The following is an 18,538-nucleotide window of genomic DNA, read 5'->3' as shown; positions in this document are numbered from 1 at the left end:
CCGGCTTCTCCCTCTCCACACCCACCTCCCACTAGTTTCCTGGATACTTGTCCCACCCTTGATCTGTCGCACCTCGGTGCCTTTGCCCAAGCCAGGGTGTCCTTCCCCTGCATCCCCGGTCCCTGGGCCCCTTGGATTCTGTCCCAGCGGCCCTGGCCTGGCTGAGTCCTGTCTTCATCAGGGTTCAGCTCAGGCTTCCTCTGCTCTGGAGACTGCTCGGGAACTCGGCCCCTGGTGGGGGGCCCTCCACTGTGACCCTGTCCATCACAACAGGAGCACAGCACTCACCCCGTTATGTGGGCGTGACACACACTTGTGCTTTCCTCCCTAGTTGGCTGCCGGCCCCCTGGGACAGCCACTGTGAATAATCACTGCATCTTCAGCTCTCTGCACGACGCCTGGCCAGCCCAGGCACGTCCTGAGGTGAACCAAGGGCTGCTACCATCACAGAAGGAAACCAGCAGAAAGTTGGCCCTGGCCGTAGAGCTTTTGCTTAGGTCCGAAAGCATCTCAGGCCCAAGGGGAAACTGTATGTAGAGGTGCCTTTGCCCAGTGATGGGCCCCCACCCTGAGCAGGGGCCCCGCATCCCAGGCACCCCCCGGCTGTGCCCCTTGCTGCCCATTCCAGCCCAGCAAGGAGACCCTCCCTGCCGCGGGTCAGGCCAGGCCAGCCTGAGGGCTCCCCTCCCCCACCCAGGCGCACAGTGTTGCTCTGAAGGCCTGGATCCACCAGGAGGACAGGGCCCTGATCCCTCCAGCAGGAGACCCCCCCAAACGGGCCCAAACCTCCACGAGGTGTGAAGGGGAGCAGAGCGCCAGGAGGACTCACTCACAAAAGGCCTCAAACCATAGGCAGTGGACCTTGTCTCCAAGTGAAGGTCTACCCAGCCATTGTATTTGTACCACTCTTAAAAGGCATTTATTTAGTAACCGTTTAAATAAAACAGACCATCTACAGGTTTCTGTACCAATTTGGGGCATTTTTCTGTTTTCGTTTCAAATAGTCAAGGTACTCAAAAAATGGAAAAGACTGGGGCCTCTTTCCATCTCCAAAATGTCCTCTTGGGGCTGACACAGGGGATCTGGGGGTGTCAAGGCAGGGGTGGCCTGTTCTCCAGCCCCCTCCCTGTCCCCATCCCCAAACCCCTGCACACACTTGCTGACAACAGAGCACAGCAGCCCGGAGAGGCGGGGTCCCGGGAGCGGGATGGCAAGGAGTGGACACCGCCACCTTGGGGACAGCCGGTCTCCTCTCCCTGAAGCTGTGAGGAGGGGAGAGGATGACCACATCCTGCACACACATCTTCATGCAGCCCCCACCCCCATCTCTGCGGGCTGCGTGCCCTCCTCACCCACCTAGAAAGATGCAAGAGCCGTGGCAGAACACAGGCACAGCATGGGGGCAGGAGACGAGCCCAAGCCCCCCAGCCACTAAGCTCCCTGGGCCCGCCAAGGCCCCCACATCAAGTGTTTCTTCAGCGGAGGCAGGGAGAGCCCCTGGGGAGCGGCCAGGCACTGACCAGGGTCTCCCGTGCAGCCGCGACCGCCCGGAAACCCGTGCTGGGAATGAAGTGACTGCGTGGATTCCCCACGCGCCCGGCACATTTCCAGCGGGCCAGCTGCTGTGCCCTCGCAAAGGTCTGGCCGCGTGCCTGCAGCCTGAGGATCTCCCCGCTGCAGAGCCAGCAGCCGCAACCGCTGGGAATTTGAGGGAACGAACGTTCCGCTGGCAGTTGAAGGCGGAGCTTAAGGGAAGCCCGGGGCCAGCAGGACCCCCAGTCTGGGGAGGGGCTCGGGGTGGGCAGAGGTGGGCAGCACACGTCAGGGTCTGCAGGGGAATGCTGATGGGAAGGGGGTGGCGGGTCAGCGGAGATCGAGCTGGGAAGAAGGAGGGGGTGAGGGAGGGGCCTCCGGCTTTGTTATCAGGTGGCCTAAAGGCAGACTCTGACACCTGCTGTGTGTCCCTGTGGGGAGGCTGCCCCCAGGACCCACACTGGGGCCTTGGCCACAGTCATTGAGCTACCTGTCTCTTCCTTAGCCCCACACGCAGGGGTCCTGGCTGCCTCTGGGGCTGAACTCCAGGTGGGGACGGTGAATCAAGATCAACATCAAGTTCAGGAGGCTTGGGGGGAGTGAATTGGGAGGTTGGGATTGCCATATACACATCACTAATTAGAAAAAAAATTGCACACTCTAAATATATGCAGTTTATTGTATGTTAATTGTATCTCAATAAAAGTTCTTAAAAAAAAAAAAAGAAGATCAAGTTCATACCAGAGATACAACAATTTCACAGGAAGAAATCAGCCATGACACGTGCAAAGGAGCTGGCCAGTGCCAAGGCGGAGCAGGGGAAGTGGAGCAGAGACGTCTGGGAGTGGCACCTTGCCAAGCACCCATCACGTTACCTACGTGCTGTCTCCACACCAAACCCATAATGGGTTGCCAGACTTTCTCGGTTCAAGGCGCCCTTACTGCTTCAGTGATGCTTTGCAGTGCCCCTGGGCTACAAGAAATACCTGGTACTTCCATTAACAGGCAGTTAGTTCCAAACAACTTCATCACATCCAGCCTGGCAGATGTTGCTGTGGTCACTTTGAAAACTCTTCTATATTCAGCGGTGCTCTTGGGAGTTTGCTGCAGGGCCCTGGGGCACCTCACTATGAAACTGAGGAATCACAGAGAGAAAACATTGATTAGAAGTATTGCTTGAGGCCTTCCGTGCTTACTACCTTTTATCAGAGGGAGAGATGGCAGGCACGCTGCTCTCAAATTTTTATAAAATATTTTCTTGCCAAGGCAGTTTCTGAGTCAGCTGTTTGATTCCCCCAGCCATCTAATACCAGTCTTCTCGGGAAACTTTGCCCGTAAGGAATAGTTTCGTGCACTGCAGTCCACACTGTCAAAGTCGAATCATCTGGAAGGATGCTCTCAAGGATCTCAACGTTTCCCCACTAACACGCACGGGAAGAAGTTTACCCTGCAAAACACACCCCATGGTAAAGCAACGAGAGCAGTGAGAGTCTGTGGCGGACGGTCGCACACTTGACCTTGTCCTAGCTTTCCTTGTCCTCTATTCCGGGTCTCGGTTTCCATGCTTTCCCTAGTCAGACCAGAGCCTTGGGGGGGGCAGAGGTTCCGGCCTCCATCCTCCTCGGATCCCTCCCCGGGCACAGTGACAGCCAGCTCCAGAATAAGGAACATGACACTCATGGGGTAAATGCCCCACAGATGGCCTCTGCTCAGTAAGAAATACCAGCTGGATCCTTTCTGCTTATTCCCAAATGGGAGTAAACAGAAATTGCACTCAATGGAGACACAGTCTGGGAAGGAGCCTAAACGGGACCCAACACCTGAATTTATCCCTTTTCTCTGTCCAGTTCATTTTTCTACCCTCTTCATGAATTGAAAAACTAGGGAGATGGGGAGCCCTGGAAAGGGGGATGTGGGTTCATGAGGCAAAAAGGGACGGGGGAGGGGAATGAGGGGGAAGGACAGGGCTTTCGAAGGAAGCAGAAGCAACACACCACGTTATCGAAGCTGGAATCCCAATTTCAGCTATCGCTTCATGCTGCCCACACCCGGGGCACCAGTACCTTTCCTGGTTTCCCCAGTGACTAACAAGCGCACATGTTGAAATCTCTGGTGGCATGGTTCTAACCACACGAAGCACGTAGTATAGATTTAAAGCAGGGGGCTAGACACTGGATCATTTCTTCTCCTTAGTGAAACGGGCCATCTCTCCGTGTGAGGGTCCCACCACCCTGCCTCAGGGATGCTCCACACAGCGCATCCTCCCAGCTGAGTGCTGTCGCCACGAGAGGCCAGGCAGGAGGACCGTCTGCGCGCACATGCACACCGGCATGCTTTCTCCTCCCTCTCAGCACTCTGGACACTATTCTCTAATCCTCTGTCAAGCATTCCCACCGTGGGTCATGGAAGGCTTGCACTCTTTTCTGATTCTCTACTGCAGCTTGAGCTAGCCGGAACGATGGTTTTCCAGGAGGAATCGGGCGGGGCCTGCCCCCTCCTCAGACCCTTCTGCTTTATCTAATGGCCCCCCAGATCTGTTTCAAGGGGGGCCCTTTGATCTGCCAGGAAAAAGGCTCCCATCCCCGGCACCTCCAAGTCTTCCAGCAGATCTTGCATTTCATGATTTTAGCAAAGCAGGCTGAGACCTTGAGAGTGTGTGTTCGTGCCCATCCCCTAAACTCAAATAACATGTCCCAGAAGCCCACTGACACTCCCTGACGAATTCCCTGTTTCCCACTCTGCCTCCCCATCCTCCAGTTCTTCACTTCAAGTTCAGTGAGACTGCACTTGGCTGGATGTCATTAGTAGAAACAAGGGAGCTTCAGAACAGATGCCAAAGGAAGCAGCCGACCCTTTCCCAAGGCCCAGTGGACACGGCTTTCCCAGGCTCCACTGCCAGACACCATCACGTTAGCCTCCTTGGCTGTGGCCACCACCATCTGCCGCTACAGCCCTTGTTCCTTTGCTCTGGGAGAGGCTGTGCGGGGACCCTCAGCTGATACTCATGCAGTGTTTTCTGGCCCCGGTGGCTGGGGTGCAGCATGTGGGTGAGCTGCTCTGCGATACCCAGACTGCGGATGACATGGGCCCTTTGCTGCAGGGCCTGCGTCTGCCCCTCCTCCTCCACAGTGTCTTGCAGCTGCATATTGTACATGTGTATCGGTAGCAGCGACAAGGTACATGAGCGATGAATGCAGGATCTCCAAGGATGAGTCCCCAGCCATCAACGAGGATGCCTGCAAGACGCCTGCCCACTCTCCCTCCGTCCCTTCCCTGAGCGTGGTGGAAGGTTCCCTTTGCTATCTGCTTTCTCACCTCCTGTTCCAAAAGGTCAGGTTCCATCTACTGAGGAGGAGCTCCTCTCTCACACAAGAGGAGGAGAGGACAGCACAGACTCCCTTCTCTAGGAGTCCCAACCCACTTTCCTGCAGAAAAGCAAGAGCTGCAAAACCCCTGACACCTCTTTCTCCCACTTCCGGTTCCTGTAAGCCATGTGGGTGGAAAGGCCATGGAGCTGGGCCCTAGATTAGCTCTTCTCCCCTGCTGATTCACCCTGGTTCTGGTCCTTGGTTTCCTTTCGCCTCTTATTGCCTGAGGTCTCCTGCTGTTGCTACTTAGGCGGATCTCTTCTAGTTTCTGCCTGACAAGACACAGCAGCTTCAGATACTGGAGAAATTGTGTTCAGGAGAAAGGGGGTGCAGGAAAATGGGGATGGGGGAGGAGTAGGAAATTGACCTGTTTGGGGGACTAATGGGAGAGGAAGGAGTGGGAAGATGGGCAAACCTACGAAACGAATCTTTAAGAGTCTGCTAGAGGGAATTCCCTGGTGGTCCAGTGGTGGAGTTGGCGCTTTCACAGCCGAGGGCCTGGGTTCAATCCCTGGTCGGGGAAGGTCCCACAAGCCGCATGGTGCGGCCAAAAAACAAAAACCAGTTTGCAGGGAGTCTCAGCTTTGTAATTCAACTATACTTCCATCAGAAATTTTAAACCAAAGGTTTTTAAGAAAGAGTCTGATAGAATTTAAAACTCCCTTCCTCTTTCCTGGAGTGTCTGGCTTCCTCTGCACACTGTTGAGGAGCAGGTCAGCTTCAGGCTTTGTCCCCACACAGGGGGACAGAGGAGGATGTAGGGCTAAGTACCTGGCACACTCCTTTCTGGCCTTGGAGGCAGCAGTCTGCCGGAAGAGGGACACATTGTGCTTGAAGAAGGGCGCGTACTTCTCCCTGTCAGGCCAAGGGTAGATATGCTGGTGTCCCCCCAGGTGGGAGTCCTCATATCGGTCCTGGACCAGCATTGCTGCATGGACGGACTCATTTTGCTCTCGCCTGTGGAAACCAAGCTCAGGGTGAGTCAAGGAAGGACTGAGAGAACGTTCAGTAGGGAGAGGAAGGCTAGCTGAGGCTTTGAGAGCCTCCTGCCAGCTTCATGGCTTTTTGGGCCCCGCCCATGTGGCCAGTCCCACCTGTGTGTAGCCATGAAAACAGGCTTGCCTTTCAGAAATATGGTTTTCATCTTAAGTGCAAAGGCATCCACTTGTGAACTAGCCCTCCAAGTTGTAGTCTTTTAGGTTTCTGATTAAAGAGTAGTATTTACTTACTACTCTATACAGTAGTTAATTACAGAAAATTTACAAGAACACAAAGAAGTTAAAAACCTCTAATCTTACTATGAAACTGGCATATTGGCTATGAGGATGAACTCTAGGGCAGGCCTTACTGAGTTTGAACCCTTGCTTTGCCACACTTTACCTTGTTCTTTATTCCTTCCTTTCCTTGCTTTGCTTTGGATGAAAATGTGGTCATAGGACATTTTTAAATGGCTGCCTAGTATCCTACTGGTTCTATGATTGTACTTTTGTTTATTAAGTCCAGTAGTTTTCAACCTTTTTTCCCTATTGAAAGACATGATTCCTAACGGTCATGTGCACAGTCCAGTCTCGTGGGAATACCTGGGGTATTTACAGTTACACTTCACCTTCATTGACACAGACATTTGAGTGCCTACTGTGCGCCAGGTCCTCAGGATGTCATGGCAAAACTCACATGCACACTGGCCTGCATATCACAATCTAAGTGGTGATGAGTGATGCTATTACAGGAATAATCCTCACTCTTTTCAAGTTCATTTTTATTGTCATTAACAAATTATACTTTAGTATCAGCAACACATTACTGTGTTTGTAACCCTTCTTACAATGGAAACAGTGGGTAAATGATAACGTCCTGTTATTGAATGACTAAACTGTTTTCTCTGTTTCCTGATTATAAACTTTCATAGGAAATGGTTTCTAGAGGAGCTTTATTGGAAAGAAAAGAAAAAAAAAAAAAAAGAAACAGAACAAACCCCATAAAGTTCCTTATGTGCTAATATAAAATAGTTCTAAAATGCATTGGTCAGCAGGGTACAGAGAGTGTGAAAGTTATGCTATTGTCTGCGTAAAGGGAGGAAAACAATTTATATAAATACACGTATATATGTGCATTAAATGTTTGTGAATGTGTACACGTGACCCAGGGAACACCGATCGGCTCCAGGGAGGAAAACTGAGTAGCTGGAAGAGGAGGGTAGGAGAGAGACTATTCACTGTGTCTTTTGAAACTACATAGATAATACATCACTTATCTATGATATGTGATGTATTATCAATGCAAAAAAAATGTTTTCAATAGCTACTCAGCCCCCGACTGCCTTCTCCATCTAGAGAAGGACTCTTACTCACAGGCAAGTAATAATAAAAGAAGATAAGTTACACAACTAAACACACATCAAACACCTGGGGCACCTGGCTTCTCGTGGCTCTTGGTGGCACTGGAAAAGCCACTCCTTCACTTGCCGCTTGTCCTCTTCTATCACCTTTCTTTTGTCACAGCCCCGGAGGTTGACAAGGGTCACGGTATCACAGAGAAGTGCATCCATCACTTCTCAATCAAGGTGCGAGTCGGTGGTGAAGCTCAGAGAGTGGTTTACCTGCCGGGAGAAGGCATTATCCATCCCCTTCCTAGACCACCTGAGCAGGTCATGATTCTTGCAGGCCCAGCTGGAGGGTCTAGGAGAGACATCCCCCTCCAGTGGCCTTAGCCAAAGAAGCTGGATGTTCTCACTTCCAAGGCCACAGGACTCTGCCACAGAGATCCCTCCAGTGTACAGGCTGCTGAGAGCAAATCAGACAGCCTGACTCTATAGCTATAGTGTCCTTACAGGCAAGGCTTACACGAGGAACGTTTGGGATCCAAGGTCTGGGTTCCTATGGTGGAGGCCAGAGACCACCAAGATTGGACTTAGCAGGTCAGAAGTGCCGATGTCTTACACCTTCTGCTACATCCTATCCACCCTATGGCCTGTGCATCCCCCATTCCATGTTCCACCAGCTGAGTACACTCCTATCCCAGGTGTCCTGTTCAGGGGCAGACCTTGGTTTTGCAAAGCCTGGGAGATGATCCTCACCTCCAGCAGCCAGGGCTTCAGCGTGTGGTCCAGCAAGATGTCAAAACCAAGGATCTCAAATCAGGCACATGTACCTCCACTCAGATATTGGGGAAAACAGGTTCGGTAGTTGTGGCGAAGAACAGAATGTGCCGAGATGCTGGTTTTGATGATGATGTCCTCGATGTCTCCCCTCCGCTCTCGGGGGTCGTAGCTGTGCTCTCGCAGCCAGGCGTTGAGTGTTGACAGCTTCCTGTGAGGCCCAGGGGTCAAAGGAAGACCAGCGGAGCCGGGCTGCAGGCAGGAGGCTCCCTAACACTAACCCTAATTCCATGCCTAGGTTCCTTGCACTTTAAGGGGTTGCCACCAGCTTGGAGCAGGGCTTAATTATAGGGTGGGGTTTGGGGCTGCACTTGGTAGTCAGGCACAGGACAGGGGTCTGTGAAGGTTAAGCCAGCTCAACCTCCCAAGGGCCAGCTCAGTTTCATGGGCTGCTGAGACCATGGGGCTAAAGGGCAGAGAAAGAGGAGAAAGCAGAGTAGAGCATACCTTTCACTGCCCACAGCATCGTCCCGGACAATATGCTCACTGTGTTTGTGGGTAGCATAGTTGGTCAGGTGCATGCAGACGTCATCCTGGGAAGAGAGTGGCCCTGTGGCCTCTGGCTGCTTCCACATAGTTCTTCCCTCCAGCCCTGCGTTGCCTTTTGATGACCCACCCCTCCCCAGGGTGACTCATCTCCTCTCCCTCTTCAGGGAGGACTGTTCTGTAGGCTCCCAGGGAGGGGGGGTGTCCTTCCTGCAGGTGTGGCTTTTCTGCAGTCTACCCCCCTCCCCACCCCCACCACGTGCTCTCCTCCTACTCCTCCTAGCCAGGTGCCCAGGCACTCCAGGTTTCACTCCTTGTTTATGGGTGACAAGCTAGCAGCATGACAAGCCCCTGTACCCGGTTTCTCCACAGAACCTCAGTACTCGTGGCAGTGGAAGAGGGTGCTGCCCTGCACCGTAGGGCTGCTGGCTGCCCTCTTTTTTTTTTTTTTTTGAGAACTTTGTTAAGATTGTTTTGATGTGGACCGTTTTTTATAAAGTCTTTATTGAATTTGTTACAGTATTGCTTCTCTTTTATATTTTGGTTTTTTGACCATGAGGCATGTGGGATCTCAGGTCCTTGACCAGGGATTGAAAGCGCAACCCCTGCATTGGAAGGCAAAGTCTTCACCACTCGACCTGCAGGGAAGTCCCCCAGCTGGCCTCCTACAGGTGGTTGTGCCTGGGCTCCACGCAAGGCATGGTGGCAAAGCGGGCCAGGCCCTCCTCGTACGTGAAGATCCGAAGAGGGTCACAGGATGTGATCAGGATGTAGCTTCGCGTGTCAAACTTGAGGCCATCAATGAGGAAGGGCTGAGAGCAGCAAACCCACCAGGGGAAAATAATAATACGGTGGTTTCTCAGTATCTGCAGGGGACTGGGTCCAGGACCTCCCCAGGGATACCACACTCCGCGGATGCTCACATCCCTTGTACAAAATGGTGTCAGCCCTGCGCATCCACGGGTTCCACATCTGCACAGAGGGAGGGCTGACGACCTGAAGTACCTACTCTGTACCATAAACTGCTGTAAGCGCTTCAAATACATAATAACTCATTTAATTTTCACAGCAACCATATAAGATACTGTTTTTATCCCCCTTAACAAATGAGGAAACTGAGGCATAGCACAGGTAAGAAATTTGCCCAAGATCACATATCTAGAAAGTAGAGGAACTCAGGTTCAGAGCAGGTTGGCTCCGAAGCATGGCTCCATGCTGCCTCCCAGGTAACAGGGGGTCGCAGGAAGGGGAGGAGCCTGGAACTGTCTTCCTCCCTGGCTGTGGCAGAGATGAGGCACCCCAGTGCTGGCAGAGGGACCTGGTGGTCCTGAGGCACCCTTCACCTTGGAGGTGTATTGCTGGCAGATCATGTGTTCTCCTGGCTTCAGCTCCCGTGGATTTCGGGTGATGAAGACGCCACGTCCCTGACAGCCTCTCTCCGGCTTGCCGATGTAAGTGCGGGTTTTTGGCAGACAGACATAGGACTGGAAGTCCCCATAGCTGTGTGCAGAGTGGGGGGAGGGGTGGTCAGAGGGTTTCTGTGCATGATGGCAGTCCCAGGACCCTGGGGAGTTCTTGCTGCTGTCCAGTCCCTGCTCTTCCTGGAGTACTCAGTCTCACATCTAATTCTGTTTTTTTTTTTCTCCAAGTTTTTTTTTTTTTAAGAACTTCTATTGAGATATAATGGACATACAATAAACTGCATGTATTTAAAGGGTACAATTTGACATCATTTTCTTATTAGTAATGTATATATGGCAATCCCAATCTCCCAATTCATCCCACCCCCAGTTTTTTTTTTTTAATTGAAGTATAGTTGATGTACAACATTATATAAGTTTCCAGTGTACAATACAATGAATCACAATTTTTAAAGGTTATACACCATTTATAGTTATTATAAAATATTGGCTCTATTCCCTGTGTTGTACAATATATCCTTGAAGCTTATTTTATACATAATAGTTTGAGACCTACTTTTCTTTAACCAGCTAGAACTTTCCTTCTACTGCCATCTCCCTGAGACATCCTAGGTCCTGGGGCCAGGGTCTGGTGGGAACTGAGATGGTGAACCCTCTCCTCCCCCAGAATCTCAGCCTGGGCAACTAGGCTCACTCACTCTGCAGGGAGGCACCAGGTGCGTGGGAAGATGTTGTATTCGGTAGAATAGAGTTTCTGCATGCGGTTGAGGTTCCGAGCCTGCAGATTTTTGCGGCAGATTTCTGTCATGCCAGGGAAGTGGTTGATTTTCTGAAACAGAGCCAGTTGGTTATATTACCCCTCAGAGTAAGGAGCCGTTCCTGGGGCCTGGGCATTCCAGGTAGCAGTGGAGAAGGACTGGGGAGGTCAAGGGAGATGTCACAGTGGAGGTAAACACAGCACCTAGTCCCCCAGGGGAGAAAAGGAGGGTTCCCTAAGGCAGGTGAGAAGCTGTCCCTTGGCCTCTCCCCAAAACACACATACACAGCTGAGTGAGAAAATGAGGGGTGGCGAGGAGGGCTAGGCAGGCCTTTGGGCCTTCTAGCCACCTTATAACATCCCACAGACTACCAGGGACTAGTGCTGTGGGGATAACGGGTGCAGAGTAACACAAAACAAATGAGAAAACGTTTCCCCAAAAAGAAAGGAGACTAAGATCAGCCTCAGGGAATGCACAGCTGTGGCACCCTCAGAGGGCAAGGCACTGGCACGGTGGCCTGCTGGAAACCCCCGCTGCTCTGGCCCGCAGGGCTAGGAGTTGCCCTGCCCTCTGGCTTCTCCCCTCATGAGCTCTGTGGACTGCGTGTTTCTGAGCCTCAGTGTCCTTAACATTGGGTATCTTTTGGGAATCCCCTGGCGGTCCAGTGGTTAGGACACGGTGCTTTCACCACTGGAGGCCTCGTTGGGGAACTAATATCCCACACGCTGTGGAGCAGCCAAAAAACAAAACAAAACAAACATAAGGGTATCTTTTTGAGGATTTAATGAGGGGAGAATGTAAAACACTTACCAGTGTCTGACCTCAGTAAATGCTGTTACGGTTACCCTCATCTCACAGCTGCTCCCTGCATGCCCCTTCCTGAGCGCTTCTAGCAGTCTCTCTCTCTTTCTGTCCCGCTCGTGGTCTCTCTCTTCTCCCACGATTCTCAGGACAGGTGATAGTCTCAGCTCCCTGCCGGCTTCCCTCAAGGTAAGCCTACAGGCACTTTTACATTATGTTATTGCTAACCACCCCATAGACCCAATCAGAGCACAACAAACACACCATGAAGAAGTAATGCCTTCTTGTGGACCCTGGTCCATCTTTCCTGACTTTCTTGCTGCCTTGCAGGACCCCACACTGACTCTTAATAGATGTGGAGTGCAGGCGAAGCTGCTCACAAGGCTGGATTGTAAGGCGAGTGTGGAGAAAAAGAGAGCAAGCCAGGCAATCAGATAACGAGGAAAGTTTATTAAAGGGAAGCGAGAAAGAGAGCAAGAGAGAGAGAGGCTGACTCTTAAGGAGAGCCAGCCCCCTCCCTTGGGGCTGGTTTCTTACATAGGGAGAGAGTTTAATTTATCAATAACCAGCAGTGGTGCCCACTGTCGGCTGATTCATCTTTAGCCTTGGAGAGAGTCAGAGGTGGTCCCGTAGCCTTGGGGCAGCAGGCTCCAGTGCTCACAACGGGATGCTTCCTGAGCCATGCAATCGATCACCTGAGCAGTCTCTAACTTGTTAGTTTTCTTAACAATGAGTCTCCATCTAGACCCTTACAGGATCACTCAGCTGGCTCTGCTGTCAGCTCTGAAGCTCCCCGTCTTCCCTGTAAGATAGGCTCGCCTGCCCTGCAGGGGCCAGCTGAGCACAAATGCTTCCAGGCAAGCAGCATATATTGAGACAGGATGTGCCCAGCAGACACTTCCTTCAGATAACAGAAGTTCCAGAGACCCAAGAGAAAACTATTTCCATTGGTGCAGGAGCCCCTGGTCATGGCCTCTCCTACTCTGCCCAGGGCTATAGCCACCCAGAGTGGCAGCCTCGGGTGCCTGGGCAAAAGGTTGGGAGTAGTCATTCTGGGGCGGTAGTTCCTTTAGGATCTTGGGTCGGGAGGTTGTACCTGAAACCTCTTCATGTCCCTGACTTGTTCCAGTGAGACATAGCAGTCTGTCCAGTACACAGTCCACTCTTCGTCCTCCCCCACTTCCTTCAGGCCACACATTTGGGCTGCCCAACGCACTGTGGAGAGAGGCAGGTCGGTGGAGCCAGCCTGGGCACTGGCAGCAAGCTTTGGGACTGTAGCTGGGTCAGGAAAGGAGGAGAGCTGACCAGAAAGCGGGATGAAGAGGGAGGTAGTTCCTACCTTAGCCCTGCAGTTTGGTTACCATTGCAAAAATTCCAAGTTCATGAGGCCATCAGGGCCCTTCCAATATCTGTGACAGAAAACTAGAGCCTGGCTCTCTGTTCCTGTCAGTCCTGTCAATTAGGAACGGTTTCTGGCCTGCAGCGCTGACCCTTGGAGGGGTTACACGGGAGCCTCACACTTTGGGGGACTCGCAGCACAGATGTCAGTGGGGAGAAGGGGAGAAAGCAATGACTAACCGAGCTGGTGATTTGTTTTTTTAATTGCTGAAGCTCTCTCAAAAGCTGCCTTGCAAAAACACGTTTAACCTGGTCTCATCTCATCTCTGGCAAAATCAAGATTGGGGTGGGGGGGGTGGCCATGGTGACTTTTGTCCTTTTTTTTCTTGTTAGCTAACTGGAGATTCCCACTCTACCGCTGAGACTAATTGGAACAGTGATGTCTCAGCTGCCGGGAGCTGAGCCAGGAGGCTCTGTACAGGCTATAGGCCAGCCTAACAAGATCCAGGGGCCGGGAGCAGATTGGGGGACCATCTCCAGAGTGAACGCCGCAGCCCTAAATGTCCTCTTACGGCCAGTGGTGCGAGTGATGAGCTGGGTGCTTACCACTCTCATACTTGCAGTTGGTCAGATTGATGGCCAGGGATGTGGAATGGAGGAAGAGCACACATTAGGCAGAGGGAGAAAAGGACCCTGGGCTGCCAGGCACCCTGATGAAGAGATGCCCAACAGATTAACAGTGCAATTCATTTTCTCTAGAAGCCACTTAAAGGAAAGACCAGGATGATATAAACATACTGAAATTCGACACTAAGCCAGCCCAAATGGTTCTGAATTTTGTTTTTGTGGTACCAAAAGGCTAGTGATCTCCTGTACTTCCTGTCCTCTTTCCCAGGCTAAAGGGAAAGGATCCCAGCCTGACTGCTGAAGGGCAGAGGGTTACTCTCTGGAGCTGGGCAAGTGTGGGGGTCCTGGGAACAGATACCTGCGTTTCCACCTTCTCTTTCTCCTCCCAACAGCTAAGTCATCTGGGTCAACTCAGGATATGATTTTCTTTGGTATTTTGTTGGCTACAATGGATAAAGGAACTCTACTGCTAAATGCATCACACTCAGCCTTTGAAAGTGCCTGCTGGGAAGGCTTAGAAGGGATGGGAGCTTCCCCTTCAACACACTCCCCCTCGGGTTCCTCCTCTCCATCATAGTCTTCCTTGCAGTCACGGGTCTTGTTAGGGGAAACACAGAGTGTAATCGCCCACCCTGGCCAGGCAGACAATAATGATTTGCATGAGTTATTTTGCGACAGGTCACCACCAACTGGAAGAATATGGGAAAGGTCAAAAGGAAATGCCCATCCGCATGTCCTGCCCACCTCCCACAATTCTCCTCAGCAGAATTCATCTTGGCTGAGAGATGTGCACGCCACCAGAAAGGACCCTAAGTCAGAGTGACTGGCCAGAGACAAGCCAGAAATCCACCCCATCACCATAAAACCCCAGACTGCGAGCCATGTGGCAGAGCAGTCCTCATGGGTTCCCTTACCCTCCTGCTCTCCACCCAGGCACCCCTTCCCAATAAAGTCTCTTGCTTTGTCAGCACCTGTCTCTTCTCGGACAATTCATTGCTCAGTGTTAAACAAGATCCCATTCTTGGGCCCTGGAAGGCGGTCTCTCCTCCTGCAACAACTGGCAACCCAGATGGGACCCTCTCTTTGCTACAGCTGGCATCCTGATTGCTCGGGGTACTCGAGGACCAACTCGCCTGCCAACGGACCAGACCCAGCATTCGCAACTGGGACTCCTTTTTGTCCCTGGTATATTCCTGGAGCAGACAACTGGCCAGAGTGCCCTGACTTGGTAAGGAATAAGAGGCTTTGTTGACCCTCTCTTCCCTACCTTCTCACTTTCCTCTTTTCAACCCCTCCTATCCCATCCTTTTTTCCTTCTGTCCTGGTTCTGGACACAGGAATTTGGTTGAAGGGCCTCAGCTTGAGCTGAGGGTTGGAGCCTGATCACCTCTGGTGGGCAGAGAACTCAAATTCTGATTCTGGTCTGGTATCTGGTTTCTGGCAGGCCCAAGTTCACGTCCTCCCTTCGGGAAAGCCCAGGGAAAAGTCCCGTAATGCCTAGGGGTCTGCAGGTGGCAAAGGACGTCTGTAAGGCCACCTCTTTTGTCCCCCTGCTCCACTCCTTCCCCTCTCACCTGGACTCCTATGCTGCCTTTGATATCTTTGAAGACCTGAGATATTTCTATTTACTCTGTTAATACTAGATCTAAAGTTCAATGTCGCTATAGCAGGTTTTCTGAGAGACTGCAGTCTTGTATTTAATTGAGTGTCTGATTAGGATGGCCAGGCCTGTGTGTGTTTACACTTTGTGTTCCTTGTTGTGATTTGTGATGGCCATTCTGCCTTGTGAAATGGAATAACGTATGACCACCATTTTGTTTAGACTCCAGAGAAAGTGAGTCTAAGTAAAACTCTTCAAAACTACAAAACTGGTTCTTTTGCATATACACTTAGTAAAAGCTAGCTTGAGCAAATGTTTGTTTCAGAATTCTGACTCTGAGGAAACAGGTCCTACTGATGTTACCAGGGGAGCTAAATTGGACTCCATGTTGGATCTCTTTCTTTGACTTTCAGCTTTGCTTTTTGCTGCTTTTGTTATTATAATCATACATGATGGCCTGCCTCAGGGAACACTGCACCTCTACCTGAAGGTTAAACCAAAGAGCCTCTGTTCAGCTCACAGGCAGATAATCTGCTCTGCCCACCTGTGTGAATGGCTGAAATTAACATATCCCTTCACCAAGGTTGGTCATTCCCTGAGGTGTTTTGTAAGACTGATGGCCCTTTCACTTTACTTCCTCACAGCCTCTCCCTCTCTGAGTCTATAAGACAAACTGGCATCCAGACCCTGATAAGATGGTTTTTTAGGAGACACTAATCTGCCATCATCTTGATCAGCCAGCTTTCTGAATAAAGTCATGTTCCTTGCCTCAACACCTCGTCTCCAAGTCATTGGCCTGTCGTGTGGTGAGCAGAGCGAGCTGGGACTCGGTAACAGGTTTGGCTTAGCCAGCCAGGAGCCTTGCTGCTCATGGTTAGCTGGCCCTGGTCAGGGAATATTGGGGCAGGGCCCTGGCAGCCGTCAGGACCATTTGTCCTGAGGGTCTTCCCTTCAAAATTCCCTGAAGCGGCACTGGCCACCCCAGCGCTTGGCTGTTGAAGCAAGGAACTGACTGACTCTTGCTAGTTCATGGACTCGATTTTGTAGGGTAGGTCTACCCAATTCAGTAACCAGTTCTTTTGTCTTGGTCTTGTTTTGGTTTTGTGTATCCTTTTGTGTTATGAGTCAGTAGACTTGACTCAATTCCAGAACTTCCGTTCCATCTGGTGAACTTTGGGTCCATTTGGGGAACTTTGGTTCCATCTGGGGACTTTGGTTCCATCTGGGGAACTTCGGTTCCAATCTGGGGAACTTTGAGTGGATGGACTCAATTGATTCTTGAGGGTAAGTCGCTCCGGCATGCATGCCGGGAATATATTCCCCCTCAATCTGGGCTTTTCCTTTATGGGACAAGCCAATCTGGTGGGGGTACTCTGCTGGAGGGGTAAATTGATGTTGGACGCTACCTGATTCTGGGAGCTGGCACACTGGGAACTCGTTCGCTGGTTTTTGTCTTGGTTTTGCTTGGTTCTGTGTGCATCGATGCTAGAATTCATTTAGGCCTTTAGTATTGGAATTTGTTTGCATCTTTTGTGTTTTGGTGTTATCAAACTTATAAAAATGGGGAATTCTGCATCAATCCCGAAGGAGAGCCCTTTGGGGTGTATATTAGATAAATGGTGTCCACTATAAATTGGCACTTGCCATCTACCTCTACTACAAGGATTAAATCACAGGTGCTGCTGCAGCTGCTGACATTCAACATCCCCTAAAAGGACTTCAGGATGGAGATCAGGAATGAGGCCCTCTGTGCTTTGGAAAACTGCGCCAGACAGAACAGGTCTTCAGATAGTTAGATGTTTTCAGGAGCTGATTTTATGAGCCCAATCCTTGCATCTCCTCATACCTAGAAAAGCACCACATCCCTACATGGTGACATCTGCTGCTTATGACTAGCAGAAATCCCCTACAGAAAAATGTGTTTCAGTGCATGTACTCCTCCTTTACCAGGAATACATATATACTAATCCTCCCCCCTGCCTCTTTGGAACAGTTTCTCAGAGCTATCTGGGATGCTGTCTCCCAGGCTGCAGTCCTCATTTTGTCCCAAAGAAACTCAACTCGCAACTCTCATGTTGTGCATCTTTTTGAAGTCGACACTTTTGGCGACCACGAATAAGGGACCCAGAGTTCACTTCTCTCCTTCACCTGAACTCTACTAGGAACCAGAGCCTTGGTATGAGCAGAGGCCCCTTGAGCCCATGTGCCTCCTCGGGAAGTCCAGATGATTTTGGGTAAGTCTCTCCTGGTTCTTCGATCTCCCGTATTGCTTGATGATCCTGAGTTTTATTTGGCAGTGTAACAGGTACCTGCCTGTTGAAAAATTCTGGGGGAGGTCTCAGTGAAAGATACCAGGGGAATACCTACCCAGTGGAAAAATACGGGGTGGGGGGGGGGCTGGGTTGAAAGATACCAAGAAATACCCACTAGGTGAAAGATCTGGTGGAGGCCTGGTTGAAAGATACCAGGGGAATACCCACCCAGGTGAAAGATACTGGGGGGAGGGGGGCTGGTTGAAAGATACCAAGGTTTGCTCAGTTATAAGAGATTGAGTGGTGTTGGCTGAGTGGTTAGGTGAGAGGCCGATCTGATGCCTTTCCTCAATTTGGCTGCCTTAATTGAATTTGTCAGGATAAAAGTGAAGATATTACATGAGAGCTTTGCTCCGAACACAAGGAACAAGAACTCCTCCCAGCCAGTATGGCTCTCTCAGGCGACTGAGGGGTTTACGCAAGTGGTGGAGACACCGTCCTCATACCGTGCAGTGGTCCCATAGGGAAACCCACTCATTAATTAAAACACTTGCTCTCCAGGGGTCACAAGAAGAATTGGCCATTCAGCAATTCAAGCATCCGCTGTGGTCTTAGACTACTAAAGGGAGAAATCGAGGCACGTAAGGGAGCTGAAGCGACTCTGGGGTGATGCCTAGGAGTTAAGCTCACAAGCAGCACACTGGCCCACCACACAATTTCACTAGTGTTTTTGTTTATCCCAGACAAATTCAACATTAAAGTGAGAAACAGAGCCTCTCACAGAAACATGGGGCATCAGAAGGCCAGCCTCTTTCTAACACCCCAGCCAGCTCTATGTACATACAAAAACTTAGACTTGCAAGTACCTACTTAATTGGGAAAATTATACTAAGGGAGATCTCAACCTAAAATGACCAAGTTGGGGTTCTTTTGATATTCCAAAAAATATATTTCTGCACACAGTTAAGGAAAAAAAAAAAAAAAAAAGCCAGCTGTAAGATCAAACTGACTAAACGGAATGCTTACTTTGATTGGTATCTAGAAGCTTCTAAAAGAGGAAGCCATAGAGTAACTTCTTTGCAGGAGACTAACAATTAATTACTTGAAACTCTATCAGACCAGCTTTTCAAAGCCATTTTGCAAAAAAGAAAAGGGGGTATCTATGAAAATTATAAACTTTCAATTGTGTCAATTAAG

The 18,538-nt window shown here is 50.7% G+C and overlaps 1 pseudogene; it reads right to left on the bottom strand.

Moving 5' to 3' along the window:
- Nucleotides 1-4,438: 4,438 nt before the first annotated feature.
- LOC130844499 (tubulin polyglutamylase TTLL13-like) lies at nucleotides 4,439-15,476 on the bottom strand (annotated as a pseudogene).
- Between the last annotated feature and the right edge of the window lie 3,062 nt (nucleotides 15,477-18,538).

The sequence above is a fragment of the Hippopotamus amphibius genome, chromosome 2, assembly GCF_030028045.1.
Source record: "Hippopotamus amphibius kiboko isolate mHipAmp2 chromosome 2, mHipAmp2.hap2, whole genome shotgun sequence".
NCBI classification, from domain to species: Eukaryota; Metazoa; Chordata; class Mammalia; order Artiodactyla; family Hippopotamidae; genus Hippopotamus; species Hippopotamus amphibius.
The sequence above is the reverse complement of the archived record's forward strand: the minus strand, read 5'-3'. Positions and strand labels throughout refer to the sequence as shown.